The sequence below is a fragment of the Melospiza melodia genome, chromosome 5 (assembly GCF_035770615.1).
Source record: "Melospiza melodia melodia isolate bMelMel2 chromosome 5, bMelMel2.pri, whole genome shotgun sequence".
In the NCBI taxonomy this organism is placed as follows: domain Eukaryota; kingdom Metazoa; phylum Chordata; class Aves; order Passeriformes; family Passerellidae; genus Melospiza; species Melospiza melodia.
The window spans coordinates 5,511,610-5,527,106 of record NC_086198.1 but is presented as its reverse complement, the minus strand read 5'-3'; the positions used below and the strand labels follow the sequence as shown (position 1 = coordinate 5,527,106).

The 15,497-nt window shown below is 34.6% G+C and overlaps 1 protein-coding gene across 14 annotated transcripts in view; it reads left to right on the top strand.

The window, feature by feature from the left end:
* TENM3 (teneurin transmembrane protein 3) overlaps positions 1–15,497 on the top strand; it is a 1,293,822-nt gene that overhangs the window by 172,374 nt on the left and 1,105,951 nt on the right. For all 14 annotated transcript variants that reach the window (XM_063156143.1, XM_063156142.1, XM_063156144.1 and 11 more), the window contains exon 3: positions 9,310–9,362. The gene's annotated coding sequence lies outside the window, so the exon portion shown is untranslated. The remainder of the gene's footprint in view (positions 1–9,309; positions 9,363–15,497) is intronic.

Below are 15,497 nucleotides of genomic sequence, written 5' to 3'. Positions count from 1 at the left end.
CTATGCTTGTAGCTCACAGAACATCTTTTGTCCAGCCTGAAAGAACCAAATGCTGCCAGTTCCATGGACCACTGAGGAACATCTGCTGGATTCTTTTGTTAGCACAGGATTCAAATTACAGTTACTTGTAGTGTATGGAGAAATTAAATATACATTGCTATTCAGGAATGTATAGCTTTAGCTAAATGTTTATACTCTGATTTTCCAATGCTGAAAGATGTTTGAGATGCTTTCTGAACTGAGGCAACAGACGTGTGTCTCTTGAGGCAGTGAGCTCTGCAACTTAACAGGTTCATAGAGAAGTTCAGAAAGGTATCAATTTAGATGGTGAAACTGAGAGCCTTGATGCTATCTCTGAGCAAATAAAATTGGGCTTTTCACTGGGTTTGAACAATAATAAATTCTGTTTAAAACGTAATTGCATTTGGTTTGCATAGTGTTTTTCATGTGTGTGTCACTTCACTTTTTTCTATATGTCCATTTTGTTATTCTGGTCATATATTACTGTCATTAATTTTTTTTTTTAGTTGACTTTAATTTTAATGCCAATAGCTCAAAACAAATACTTTTAAACAGTAGAGTCTGTAAGAGATCACCAAATGGGTCTTGAAATCAACTCTCCAAAACTCTTACATGTTTTGGTTTTCTCACGGTACATTTAAGATTTAATTCTTCAAATTTTTCATCATTGGGAGATTACCATCCATTTCTATACATGGATAATGTAACACAGGATTTTTTTCCCTATGATTCTAACAGGGCTATTAAATTGCTATTTCAAAGGCGTAGTTCCCAAAACATTAAGAAAATTAGGGATTTAAGGTTCAGTTAATCTGAAAAGAATGTCAGATTAAAAAATGTTCAGTTCATTTTATAGAGATTGATGACAGAAAAACTCAATACTTCTAGAAACAGTTTGTCTTCCCATAGTAATTTCAACCAAGAAGATAAAATGGCAAATTTCATGCAAGAAATGGGGTCATCTCTTAGTTCAGCATTCAGAATCACTGGACATAAATATTTTGCTGATGCTGACAAAGAATTTATATACTCCTTTTATATTTTCTATCTTGCAAGGTGAGAGTAATCACTTAGAGCAATTCATAATTCTTAAAGCTCTGGTCTTAAATCTCTTACCAAAAACTTGCCTGTGATAAAAAAGTCTTAGAAAACTTCAGCTTATTCAACAGTTGCGTGGTTTGGATGTCCCCTTGCACTGGAATAAGGGGCTTTTAAGAATTTGCAGGAACAAATGCATTACTTTAATAGATCATAAAATAAATGCTGATGGAATACCTCTCATTAAATTGCATGAGTAGATGTCAGACTCACTGATTGAACTGATCCTAATAATGTGTGCAGGTTATCCCCTATACCATAAGATAATGATTAACCCCACAATTATGTGCAGTAATTCTGTAATATGATGCTATACTAGTATCTAAACATATGAAACTGCCAAGTAACTAAGTTGATAAATCCATGTTCTAAAATCAGTACAACTATGAAATTATCTGAGTTTAAGGCATAGCCAGCAGAACTAAGAAGTTATGTGAGTTGAAGGCATGTACCGTCTTGCTAAAAGTCAGAATATACGTAAAAGGAAATGTCCAGACTTGTGACTTGGAATTCCATTGGAAAGTGTTTTTCCTAAAAGCTACATTCACATAGATAGTGAGTTTTACATTTGATCTCTGTTCTTTAAAGTAATTCTCTGCTTTTGTCTTGAACACCAGGAATATCACTAGATGATCTGAGAGTCTTGGTTACAAGGTCATCTGTTTTTAATTTAAATCATTATATCTGTAGATAAGTTATCACTGGGCCAAATTCTAAATGAAGAGAGAATTGCTTGATGGTTAGCTCCTGAAGAATTACGAGTGCTAGACCAGATTGATGAAACTTATTATGCCACTTGTTATCGGACCTTACACTTTGTTTCTTACACTTAAGTACAAAAAAGAATTAATAGACTTGCTTTTGTAAGCTAAGCAGTCCATAATTTTCTCCAGGAAGCTGTCTTGTTGCTGGATGCCATTGATAAAAATGAAGGAAAAATTAGCCAACTTTGTCTACTAACTGAAATATAAAAATAGTTGAGAGCTTGTATTTGTACTCTTTTGCTCCTGCTATGCTGAACTGATCAGTGGGGAAAACACCCAGGACGAGTCATCTCTGAGGAGCACAGCAATTTTGTTTGTTGTCAACTGGCGCAGATGTTCATTTTACATTAATTTTCAGTGTTATTCAAGCAGCTTTCAAATTAATGTAATCAATAACATTAATGACCTTTAAAAAGCAAAGGAAGTATTAGCAATGGAATATTAAATATAGAAACCTTCTGTATTTGATATCAAGTTGTCTGTCAAACTACAGCTATTTCTAAAATGGTGAGCACTAGGAGAGAGAGAGATATTAAATTTGTTAACCAGATATTGAAAAACCATATGTATGGCAATAAAAACTTCCTCTCAAACTTTCTCTTCATTTCTTCATAGATACAAATTCATTTCCCTTGTTAGCTGTATGCACTGATAGAAACATCTTTGGATCATAATTTCTTATGTGTAGTGTGTAAAGATGCTTTGCAGGTGCTGGATTTAAAATTGTCACTTCAGCTACCATTCAAATGGACGCAGCAATGCAATTTCATCAACACTAAAAATCTGTATGCTTCCATTGTCTTTATGCAGCTGTCTTGAGGACCATATGTACATGAAATTATATAGCTGTATTACACATAATTTTTCTTCCTGTTTTCTTTATTTTCTTCTTTTGAGTGTGGCCATTTGTGTTGCAGTCACTTGGTTGGTTTTTTTCTGACGGGTCTCTGTATAAACTATGACCAAATACTATGACTTTGAGAGAGACACCTAGATGGTGGCAAGATATGATATGAACCAACATTGGAATATCAGTTACAGGAAAGAAAAAATATAATCATCTGTTACTTAGATTTTTGAAACTTATATTTTCTTCATTGTCTTACATATTTAACATATGAGTAGTGAATTCAAAGGCTTCAGAATGATATAAAGAACATTTTACACCACTATTTCTGTAGTATAGTGCATGGGTCAAATTATGGTGGTGGTGAGCATCATAGCATTTGGCTTCCTGCAATATACATCTTATTCATTCATCATCTTTAATGTGTATTTTCTAATTGTTGAAGTGTTTTATGCATCTTTACTAGGCTATGGGTGGGTTATATTTGTGCTATCAGTAATGTATAGGTAGATATTTTCCTGTAAGTCTCCTCCTCAATAATTCTATTTTACTGTGTATAAGCTAAAAAAGAGAACAAAAGTAATAATAGTAATAACCCCCCAAAACAAAACCCAGCAAATAAAAAAACAAAACCAAACACAAGCCCGTAATAATGTCCACAAATGTTTTTCAATGTATTGAGTATTGTTTTATTTTTCTGTTCCCACTGAGGCTAGAAGATACTAATTTTTGTTTGAGTTAAAAAACTAGGAGATGGGAAAGATGGCGGGAGTAACTTTAGTGGAAGTATTCTCTGTTTTCTGGTAACTTTTATGGTATTGTTCGTGTATGGGAGCGTGAGGCTTCTTCGTGTTTTCTGTGGTTTGAGATTTCAAATGGAAAGGCATTTAACATTAATTGTTGTACCATATTGTATCACTGCGTGTGTTATGATCATAGGTTGTTTTTTTTTCCTGAAGTGATAGTTATTCCCCCCCACTCCCCAAGCTGCAGTATATGGGAATTGCTTGTCATTCTCAGTATTTCAATAACCTAGACAGGTTCAGAAAAGTTCCCTAAAGTTTGTGTAGTATTTAAAAGTAAGCTTCTTGTGCTTCTTGAAGGAAAAACAGGCAATGCTTTTTATGTTATGTTTATCATTCTTAAATTTTGTTTTCCTTTTAATATGTAAACCATTTTCCAAGGGGAATTATCATTTAATTCTTTTGCTTTCCACTTACTACTTCATTTCAGTTTTAAGCCATCAGTGCATTTGGCAATTCTACAGCTAGTTTCTCTGTTTTAGTAATTTATGCAGATTAGAAGCAATGAAGATCTGAAAACTGACTCCCCTGTGGCTCTTTTCAACACTTCACTTTCTAATCACTTTACTTTAATCAGTTCTTTATCTGTTCCCATGTTTAACCTGAATCTTTCCTGCTTTCAGTTTAAGATGAAGACTATCATTTGAGACATTATCAAAGACTTTATGTAGATCCAAATTATGGTGCTTGTACTCCTATTATCAGTTGTATTTCTAATCTTCTCAAAAACAGAAGGTGACTGGTTGTCAAGATTTAAATGTCTTTAAAAGTATTATGAAGATAAACTACAGTTGTTTTAAATTATTGACTGTTATTTGACTCCCATCATCTTTAAATGAATTCTGTGCTATAGTGTAAACAACGAAATTTTAAGGTCAGTTCTCTCACTTGTTCCCTTTCAATGCCACCATGTGTCTCCCAGTGTGTGTGCACTCACACCCAAATATTGGCTGTAATGAGGCAGGCAAAGCAAAGAGTAGGAAGCATTTTGCAGTTCCAGCATATGCCAAGCAAATTACTGTAGAACTCTTGAGGGCTGCCGAGAGATTTATGTGCTTTTGGTCCTAACGTATCAGATGAGACTGACTGTTTAAACAGTTGGAGAAATGAACTTCAAAGCTTTTCTGCTCTGCTCACTGCCAATCTTCATGTTAGAGAGGTGATAAGATCATTCCAGATATTAAATACCTTACTGGACTTTGAATGTGAGTGATCTTCTGCTGAGCCCAAGACTGATGTCTGTCATTAAGTCATAATAATATCACCTATCACTATTCATTAGATTTTTAATTTTCAAAACATAATCTAGACCTAATTGTGTTTGAAATATCTTATGTAATACAGGAATTAATTTATAGCTGAGAACATTTAAGAGAGAAAAAATAGAAAGCCTGGGCAAAATCAGAGTAAGTTACATCTGTTTATTCAAACTTTTTCAGTCCAGTGGTTAGTGTCTGATCTACCACAAAAGGATTTTCATGTTGGCAGCTGCAGAGGCAGTGGACATTAAGTCCTGAGTCACTTAAGTCAGATTTTCCTGCTTAATTCTTCCATGAGTGTAAAAGAGCTAGTTGGACTTGATGATCTCAAAGGTCTTCTTCAACCTAGCTCATTCTGTGATCAAAATTACAAAAGCTTTTTTGAGAATCTGAGGATAAAATTGAAGAGAATTGTGACAGTGTTCACAGGGGTTCTTGGATGAGGGAAGAGACAAGAATGTTGACTCCATGTTCAGAAGGCTTGATTTATTTTTTTATTATATATATATATTACATTATAACTATACTAAAAAGAAATAGAATGAAGCGTTTCCTCAGAAGCTAGCTAAGGTAAGAATAGAAAAGAATGAATAACAAAGGTCTGTGTCTCGGACAGAGAGTCCATGCTATCTGGTCTGTGGTTGGCCATTAATTGTAAACATTCAAGATGGCCCAATCACAAACACACTTGTTGCATTCCACGGCAGCAGGTAACCATTGTTTATACCTTGTTGCTGAAACTGCTCAGCTTCAGCAGGAAAAATCCTAAGAATGGATTTTCACAAAAGGATGTCTGCGACAGATAATGGTTATATTTTTCTTACTTTGATTACAAGTAAAATCCAATGGAAGAATCGGCGAGTGTTAGAGATTCAGGATTGGCATGTAATTCAGGATACGTTGCCACTTGCATAAACTAGTCTGATAGATTCAAAATTATAATGGATTTAAAATGCAGTAAAATGAATACAAATTGATTCATTGTCTGAAGGGAGCCTACAAGAAAGAGGCAGAGAGTTTTACAAGCACATGTACTGACTGGACAAGGGAGAGTGGATTAAAACTGAGAGCAGGTTTAGCTTAGACAGCAAGAAGAAAGCCTTTACTGTGAGGGAGCTTAGGGCACTAGAGCAGGTTGCCCAGAGAAGTTGAGGATGCCTCATCCCTGTAAGTGTTCAAGGCCAAGTTTAATGGAACTCTGAGCAACCTGGTCTAATGGAACACGTCCCTGCCCATGGCAGGCGTGTTGGAACTAACATCATTGAGGTCCCTTCTAACCCCACCCATTCTGTGATTTTGTGAATCACCGATAAGCTATCAGAATTGCAGTCTGCATGTTGAAAACGTGCACGTAATCAAACACGTGTGGAAGCAGAGACGCTGACAGAGTACAAATTCTGCTGCCTTGCAGTCACCTACCCAAACAGACTGCCCTGGGATGTACTCTGAAGATTAACAGTTAGAAAAACTGGTAATCCACCAAGTAGCTCAAGTAATAGCTGTAATTCAAAAACTGCTGGTAAACAAAACGCCTTCTCTTTCACTCATAGGAATGCCTGAGTTCCTCAATGTTTAGTGAGGCATGATAGAAAATCTGCATTCTAAAATACATTAGAAGACTTCACAATATGTAAAATGAATGTATTTGACAGGACTATTACAGATTAACACATTCTGAATTAAAACCTCAAAATCTCATAGAAATGTTTAAATACAGAAGAACTTGGTAATGTTTTGGAAAGGTCTTTTTGCTCACTCTGCTCTGATACAGTGTACAATGAGTGGCTACCATGGTAACATACTTAATTTAGCAATCTTCAGATCTACTCTGGCCTCAGTTTTATGAACATCTTTTTCAAAGAGCAGTGCTAGAATAGATGTTTGCCACCCATAATTATAGCTATTAATCACTTTAGATAATGCAAGGATGTGTCAGCTCTATATTTACCTAGTAGCATATGCTTGTGTGATGAAAAGGCCCATACAATCAAAAACATATGCTCAACTTTGGAACAGTAGTATTTCCTTGCGATGAGAATGGCAAAAGATTAGTCAATATTTACAGAAAAAATATTGTTTTTGTTTACTACAGAAACAACTCCAACACCCCCAAATAGAAGAACATCAATGACAGTATCAAATAGTTAAAGAAACAGCCTGTGAAAGTAAATAGAATTTATTGTTCTTTAAGTATGCAACTGAACAAGAAGAGGAAGTAACTTACTTTAAATATTTTCTTCCTTTATAATGAGAAGATCACCCAAAAAAGTGTGAACTTCCCAGGCTATTTTTTCGTTATATATTTATGTGATTTTATCTTTCTTATCCTTCAGACTAAAATGTATTTTTTTAGCACATAAGCCTTTGGAGAGAATATCTTTGCTTTGAGAATGTGTGTAGCTATCCCATCTTGCAATCCCCAAAATAAGTAATTTATCCACTCTGCAGTTCCCAAAATATGGAACTATCTGCTCAGAAGCCATTTCAGATAATCATTGATAACATAAGGAGAATTTGTAAGTGTAAATGACTGGTTTCAGTGGATAAACAAGCACATGTTTTTTTCAATAGTAAATTTTTAAATTTCATCAAATTATGCGTATCTGTAAATTTCTACATTTATGGTTTTGTAAATATTTGTTTTTAAGGTGTCTAGGCAAAAAAATACTTGCTGTAGAAATACCTGGATATCTCTTTCAAAATTTTGAGCATACCCAAAGCTATAACTCATCATTTCTGTATATCTGAAATTTCAGGTCAGTATTTCTGTTGATTTTGGAATATTCAGTAGCAGATAATTATGTCATTGCAGTAAAAATTTATAGTCATTCCTAAGGTCATAAGTCCTTCCAAAAAAGGAGACAAAAGCTGTATTAAACAATGAACAGGTTTTAGTGCTGAATATCCTTCTGCCAGAATATGGTTCTCAAACTTTCTGGGCAGAGGTGGGAATGCAATGTATCTTTGCATGACATTCCAATCAGTAATACAGTGTTTTAAATGAAACTAAACTCCTTTTTCCTATTTATCTTATATTTCTCAGTTTTTCATGTTATAAAGGCTGACATACACAGGTGACAAGAGTAGTTTCTACCCCATTTTTGCCCATAGGGGTAAATCTGCCCCATTTTTTACTACATAATAATTTCTTTACTAAAGGTTAGTAACTTATTTTTTCAAATAAGTTTTACATTTAAAAGATATTTAGCTGCAAATTTTTTTATAGCATAAATATGAAGGCTCTTACTAGTGTAGTAAATAGTGAAGGAAAGAGTAAAATCCTTTTTTCTTTCCTTATGTTTACAAATAATTTTTTTTCTCACTCCTACTTGTACTTTCCCATTCAACTACTGTTTTAGGTTTTGGGGGTTTTTTTCCTGGAAACACTGTCACTAAAAACTTTTTTCATGGCAGAAATGAAAGCAACTTATTTTTTACCAAAAAGACTCCTACAAATTTTGCTCTTGAAATAGAGTGAAACACTGTTATCATCTGCATATGCAATCTTGGGGCCATATTTTATGTTTTCATATTGAAGGCAAAAGGAAAGTTTCAGTTATCATTACAGTACTTTTAAAGTGATGAACAGAAATGAAAAACAACAGATGCACTGAAGTGAGACAGTAAATTTGATGTGCTCTTATCAGAAAGCTGCATTTATGAGGCTTCCACTCTGTTGGGATATGCCTCCAAATGCTACAACCTAACAGGAAATAAGGTGAAATTTCTACAAAATATGTATTCTGTGATCACTGAAGTCATGAAAGGAATGGAAAAAAAGTTAATTTTAGCTCTGGAAATTGATTTGTTTCTTTGTGTATTTCCTGATATTGTAAGTTCAGAATAAGCTATTTGATGCAGAAAATTTGATGAACTTTTTAAAATAGATTACTAAGTAGGTAGTATGAGCAATTAGTAAATATTTTTGTATGCACCTTATAACAGTACCATATGCTAAATTGCTAAGTATTTATTTTCATATCTTCAGTGTTGTAACACCTCTGAGTCAGAATACTGTTGTGCAAGACAAGATTGAATTGGAGAAATAAAAAATGGCCTTGATCCATCAGAACTTAAACCAGAGGTGCTAGACAAGAGAGAGAAGGTGAAGAGGAAAGGAAAGAGATAGAAGAAAATGCTAGACTACAAAATTCTCTGTAAGCGTAGTCACTGGGATTTCAGATATTGTTGAGAATTCTGTTGCTAGCCCTTAAAACAAGTACTGAAATATGCTTAGACTAATAAAGTTGTTTTGCCCATAAATGCAAAAATAAGTGGGAGGTCAGCACTTAAAAGCTACTCGAATCACATTGAGATAATTTCTTTTAACCTTTTGCATTTCTCAGAGCACATCGTGTTTCATGAACCCTGCAGCTTCCTTGATGAGAATCAGAGAAATACACAGAGGGGAATCTAATTAAGATTAATCCATATATATTTAACTAACTGATGAATGTGGTTTACTTATGGCATGTATTCTGAGATATCACTAATGATACCTTATCTTCTTTGAACAGGTAAATACCCCGTTTCCACAGACTAGCAAAAGAAACTGCAAGAGACTTCAAAGGTAAGGACCTCTTCAAAAATCCTTCATATGATCCTTTCTTCTGGTTTATCAGAAAAGAAAATGGCTTTTTCACTGTCTGGCTGATAAAGAATTGCAGATGGCATTAATTGACATAGACTTCCTGTTTGTGAAACTCTTATAAAAGAAAATTTTTCTTGTTACTCTTCATTAAAAGGATAAGTTTAATTAATTTCATAACGGCAGAAACAAAAAGGATTAGTGTGAAAATAAAATATTAAAAGCTTATAAAAATTTTACCATATTTTTCCTTGTGCAAGGTTAAAAGAATACTGTTAAGATACTAGAAAATTAGACATGGTAAGGATTCTTTTTTTGTCAATATGAAAGCTTTCTATCTTCAATTTTTGAAAACTTTTTACTTGATACAACTTTCTTTCATTCCTCTAAGAAATACAAAATAGAGTTTAGTTTCAGAGATGTAATTAATTTTGGGAGCTCTTTCGATTTAGAATACATTTGGTTTGCATTCAGTTGTGGGGAATAATTCAGTGTCATATTGTGTTCAGATTCTATTTGTGGTACTTCATTGTTCTTCAGCGACATTCCCTGCAACAAATAGTTGAATTTTAAACCCTTCTGTCCACTCTTACAGAAAATATTCTTATCTCTCAAGGACACAGGTGACAGAAGACAAGTTTTCACTAAAATTATTATTTCTAAGTCATCAAGTTAGAGAGGATGACAAGGACATTGTGGTCTGCCCTAAATTTTGATTTGCTAAACAGAGAGAACAGTAATTATTGTTCCAGTCATCTCTGTGCCGACTTTATTTTAAAACACTAGGTATTTAAAGAACCTGTCACCCGTCATTTATGCATATGCTTTAATGCATACACTGACAGGATAAGAGATCATATATCAATTAATATGTAGCCATACTTTTCTACCCTGCCTTAAAAATATGTCCCATAACTTGTTTGTCTTTCCAAAACACAGCTGATTAATAACAGATATTAATGGAGAGGTTCTGAGAAAGTTCCACAAGTTTTTGGGGATTGTGCCAGATATCATCTGAGCTGTGGACTTTTATGGGGCAAAAGCATGTAGGTAGAGTATCTAAGCTGAGACAAAAGAGTCAAAGGCTCATTTCAGAAAATGCTGTATTCCCAGATTGACCAAGGACTTCAAGAGTGGTCTTTACATCCCAGAAGAATTCCTGAAATATTCAGCTTTTCAATATTTTGGCTTTGGTCTTGCTCAACTTTTTTTTTTTTTTTTCCTTTTTATTTTTAAACTTTCTTTCAAAGAACCTTTTACATTTTTTTTCTTGACTGAAATCCCAGGGCATTGTGGGATATAGGAAGCCACTTTCCTTATGCCTCAGTTGGCTACCTAGCCCTCTCTTTTATTCTTCAAATACACCTGTAATGCTGAGATTCATCCAAAACCTCAAAATTTTGAGTAATCTATTCTACTTGGAAAATTATGAAGGAAATCATATCATAAAATAGCTGATGTTTTTTGTGTGTGCAGATGTTTTGCCAAGTTGGTTCCATTTTTTATTTTTCTTTTCAGGTCTTGTCTTTATACAAAATAAAATTGATGAGGTAGTTTGTTACTTTCCAAAGTACCTTTGATAGACTTTGATCATGCCAAGATTGAAATGGTATTGGCTGAGTGTAAATGTTTCAGAAAAAATAGGAAAAAAAGAATGTTAGAGGTGAAAAAATATAGAAGAGTTTAAAAAAGTGTGCTAAGAAAAAGTACAAAGGAGAAGAAAGAGAGGGTGCTATACTCCAAGGTCCTATTTGAATGCCACTGAGAGTGCCTAGGACAATCATCATTGAAGGACATAAAGTATCAGGATGGGAAAGTACATGTCACATTTCTGACAGGTACATCTAACTGTGAGGAAAAAAAAGCCCTATTCAGCATAGGAGGTTAAAGGAAGAATAGAACTAATGACATTACAATCCTCTTGAGAAGTCTTGTTTTGTTTATTAAATAAGCCACGCTAGTAAGATAAGTAAGAAGAACTGCTTAGTCTGGCAGTGTTAATTGATGCTGTCCTGGGAGTTTATTGTTGTGTATTAGTCTTTCTGTCCTTTCATGTAAAGATGTCAGCACATTGTACCTGACAGGATGTACTGTATATTATAAATTATTCTAATTGGAATGGAACAATGGCCATCAATTCGTGCTACTCTGTTTAACTAATGCATGATTTTAATTTGTGCATATTATTATTTCCCAAGTATGAGGTTTGTTTTAGGATGCACTTTAGTGCTTCTATGAAGTCTCCAGGTGCAAAGTAGTTTATTCTATCCAGTTAAGCTTTGGCACATATCTATATATTTCCCTACACAAATACTGTGAACACGTGTGCATGACATGTACATGATGGGAAATGAGGACAAGAGATAAAAGGAATCCAGCCTTTCAAGCCTGACATGAGATGCTTAAAAGAGAGTTAAACAGAATCTTGTGCTCTTTCTTGAGGACGATTTATATTGACAGGAGGACTACAATCCCACAACAGTGACAGGAAAGGGCAAGTATCAACTTGATTTTTGCATATTATGTCATGAGTGTGTGGAATGCAAGGATGGGCATACTGTACCTTGTACAGGTGGTTATAGCAGTCTGAGTTCCCCCCTTCTGTAATTCTGGAGCATGTAAAGTTTTAGAGGTAATTTAAAGCAAAATGAGTACCTCTCATTGCAGTGATTTACTTCAGGGGTGCTAGTTGAATCCTGAGGACAATTATTTCCAAAGAAGATTGCTTTCTATCCTTCTGAATTCCATTATTATATCAATGCTGCTAGTAGCACAATTTGGGAGAGATTTTTTTTACCTCTTAAAAAATACTAGTTGAGGTTTTTTTTCTGAATTTCAGTAAAAAATCAAGAGGAAAAAGTGCTGTTTTCAATCCTGTTTCTCTAACACAGTTGGGCAATTGTGTGTATTCAGTTTTGGGCCAATCCTGTCTATATTGAGCACTTTAAATATTGCTCTTCATGGTAAAATGTGATGGAAGTGCCTTAAGAGTATATATGCTAAATATATATTTATTGCATGGCTTATTGCCTTGTTTTTTTTCTCCTTAGAGGAGATATATTAAGTACCAGAGCATTTCAGTTGAGATTATTTTGCCTATGCGTTAGGAAGAATTTTGAATTCAAGCATGTATCATGAGTTTAGTTTAAAATGTCACTTGTCAAGCAGGTGTGTTTCTATTAGGAGAAAAAATACAGTTGCCACTAGTAGCATTTTCATCTATGTGACTACTTCTCTTTAAGACAGAAATAGTTGTTGTGGTGAAAAAGAGATGAGGGTCAGTAGAATCTCTTGAAAGACTTATATAGTGGTTTTCAAAGGACTGAAATGACTTGGAAGACTAGTTTCAAGAAAAATCAATGCAATTTAGGAGATGACATCACTCAGCAGACAAAATTATTTCAGGCAGGATCCATAAATACACTTAGACATTGCAAGTGCTAATACTCAGAACCATCCTTAGACACCTTCATTGCCTACATAGAGCACAAAAAGAGTTATGCCCCTCTGAGTGAGATCCACAGTCAAGAATCTATGGAGCAGGCATTAACCTGTAATTAATCATTATGAAATCCTAAGGTATGGTGAAAATGATAGTAAAGTGACAGGATTTCTGATCCTCTCATGGTTTAGGATTAATGCTATTTCTGGTGACTAAACCTTGTTCTTGTTTAATTTCTTAGGATATGGAACTGAGGTTACCTGTTTAAAAATGTAATAGGAGATCTGTCCCTGGAGGACACAATTAATATGCATTCTACTTACTGTACTCCAGAATCCTGTGACTGACTATAACAGGACCCTGGCAAGTTTTCCATGCAAACAGAAATTCTTACCTTTCATCTAGTGAGTCATCCTCATTAGTAGAGAGTTATACCAGGGAACACAAATTTCTTTCTGTCCAGTTGAATCAAAATTCCAGGCACAGTAAACGGAGGTGGTTTGGGCTCAGTGGTTAAATTTGGAGATAGAATTAGAGTTCAGGTCTATTTTCATGCATATGGATTCAATATGTAATTTACATGAAATATATACTAAATTACATAAATACTCACTGATTAGATAAGTGAACTTCCCTTGGCCTGTTCTTGGACACTCAATCCTATTTAAAGAAAAAATAGATTTACAAAAAAATCAATTACTTTCTATTTGTGGTATCTTTATATGCAGACACTATTTGATTCAGTGTCATCAGTCTAAAATATGTGCAGTTAAATGGTTTTATCCTGACTCTTCAGAGAGAAGAAGTAATTCAGGATTTTTTGCTTTTGCTTTCTGAACTTTCACAGTCTAGCATCATAACTCTGAGACATGTATTAAATTAACAAATGTTTTCTCACTCATTTTCTATTAACTAAGGCATCTTAGTAGGAAAATTACTACTTCTTTTGGAATTTTATAAAATAGTAATAAATCCCAAAGCTTCTGCTACTTTTTCTATTTGAGGGAATTTGGGTTTTTGGTTTGCGTTTTTTTTTTTTTTTTTTTTTTTTAATATAACTGCTGCTTCTGAAAACTTAGTCTCATTAGCTGGATTTATATAAATCCTCTACTCAGGAGCAGGAATTTACTTTAGAAATTCTCCTGCTAACCTCACTTGCCCAAAAGTAAGAAAAGACTGGAATCTACTCTGGTTTTTCTTGTTGGCATTTGGCATGCCAGTTGACAGATTAAAATTTAAATTTCTACAATGCATTGGGAGAAAAAAGTAGCAGTTTCTGGCAGTAAGCAGTAATACATTACTGATCTTCTCTGCTTGGGGTTTTGCTTCTTTAATCTGTTTTAGTTCTTACCTCCATCCCTCCTATCTTTGGGATTCAGGATGCGTGCATTTTCATGTAGTCATGTCTGAATTTGGTCATGCACCTGAGTTCCAGCAACTCTTATGGAGCAAACTCGTTTGGGAGCTGCTGTATAGTCTAGAAAAAAAAAGAGTGCCTAAATCTCCTGGCCCTTTTGGTTTTTTTTACATGGAAACAGGGGTCAGGTGTTGAGATGAAGGGAGAACGACCATCCTTTAATGCATCAAACTCAGGTTTATTGATCGATCAGTCACTTTAAATAACAGTGCTAACGAACTTCATGCATATTCCAAAATCCAGGTTCATGATAGGCTAACAGAGAAAACTCTAACCACTCCTTTTGTTTTACAATACCGTTAATTGTTTAAACAAAACAAAACCAGTGTTCCCACTGTGATATGAAAGGTTCCCAAAACTTCCACATCTGTTCCCAGGGTGCCATCTTTTCCCAGAGAGGGTGTTTCGCTTGTTATGGGAAGAGTGCCTGAGAACCTTATTGTTTATAAAGTGATGCCTGAGAGAGTCTAATTGTTTATAGAAATCAGGCTGGGAACTGCTTTTGGAACTGCTTCACAACTACCTTTTACTTTTCTCTCAATTGTATGGCTTCATGGCCTTTTTCTTTAAGCCATGCTTGAACTAAACTCTCCACAGTCAGGCTCTGGCACAGGCTGCCCAGGGAAGTGGTTAGTTCACCATCCCCAAAAGTATTTTAAAGATATGTAGGTGTGACACTTGGGGTCATGGTTTAGCGATGGCTTGGCAATGCTAGTTTTGTGGTTTCCAACCTAAATGATTCTATGATTCGTCTGAATGCCACTGAAGCACAAAACTCAGACAGAAAATCTCTAGACTCTACCAGTTGAATTGTACCCTAACTGCTTTCCTTTCTAACCCCTTTCCCACATCTTCAATCCTTCCCAGCTCAAGGTACAAGATTTCAAATTAATTTTTCTTTACAGGATATCTCCTTTGGCTGTTCTTTATCTTGTACTATGAGTGTTTCTCTTTGACATGCTCTGCTAATTTGAGTTTCACATTACATGTCTGTCTTGGAGCATTCTGTTATTTCACAGTTCACCTTTCTGGTACACCATTTTTAAGAGGCTATATACTAATTTATAGAAAAGGCTTGAGCAAATGAGTGTATTGTATTTCAAACTGATACACAATTTGTGGACTGTAGCTGTCGGGAACCTAAGAACACAATATGTCAGAGATAAATTACAAGCTATGCTTATTTTATGCTACATAATTTAACAGTTGAACTCTGCACTCATTTAAAGATATTGCATTATTCTACCTGGTAAAAGCA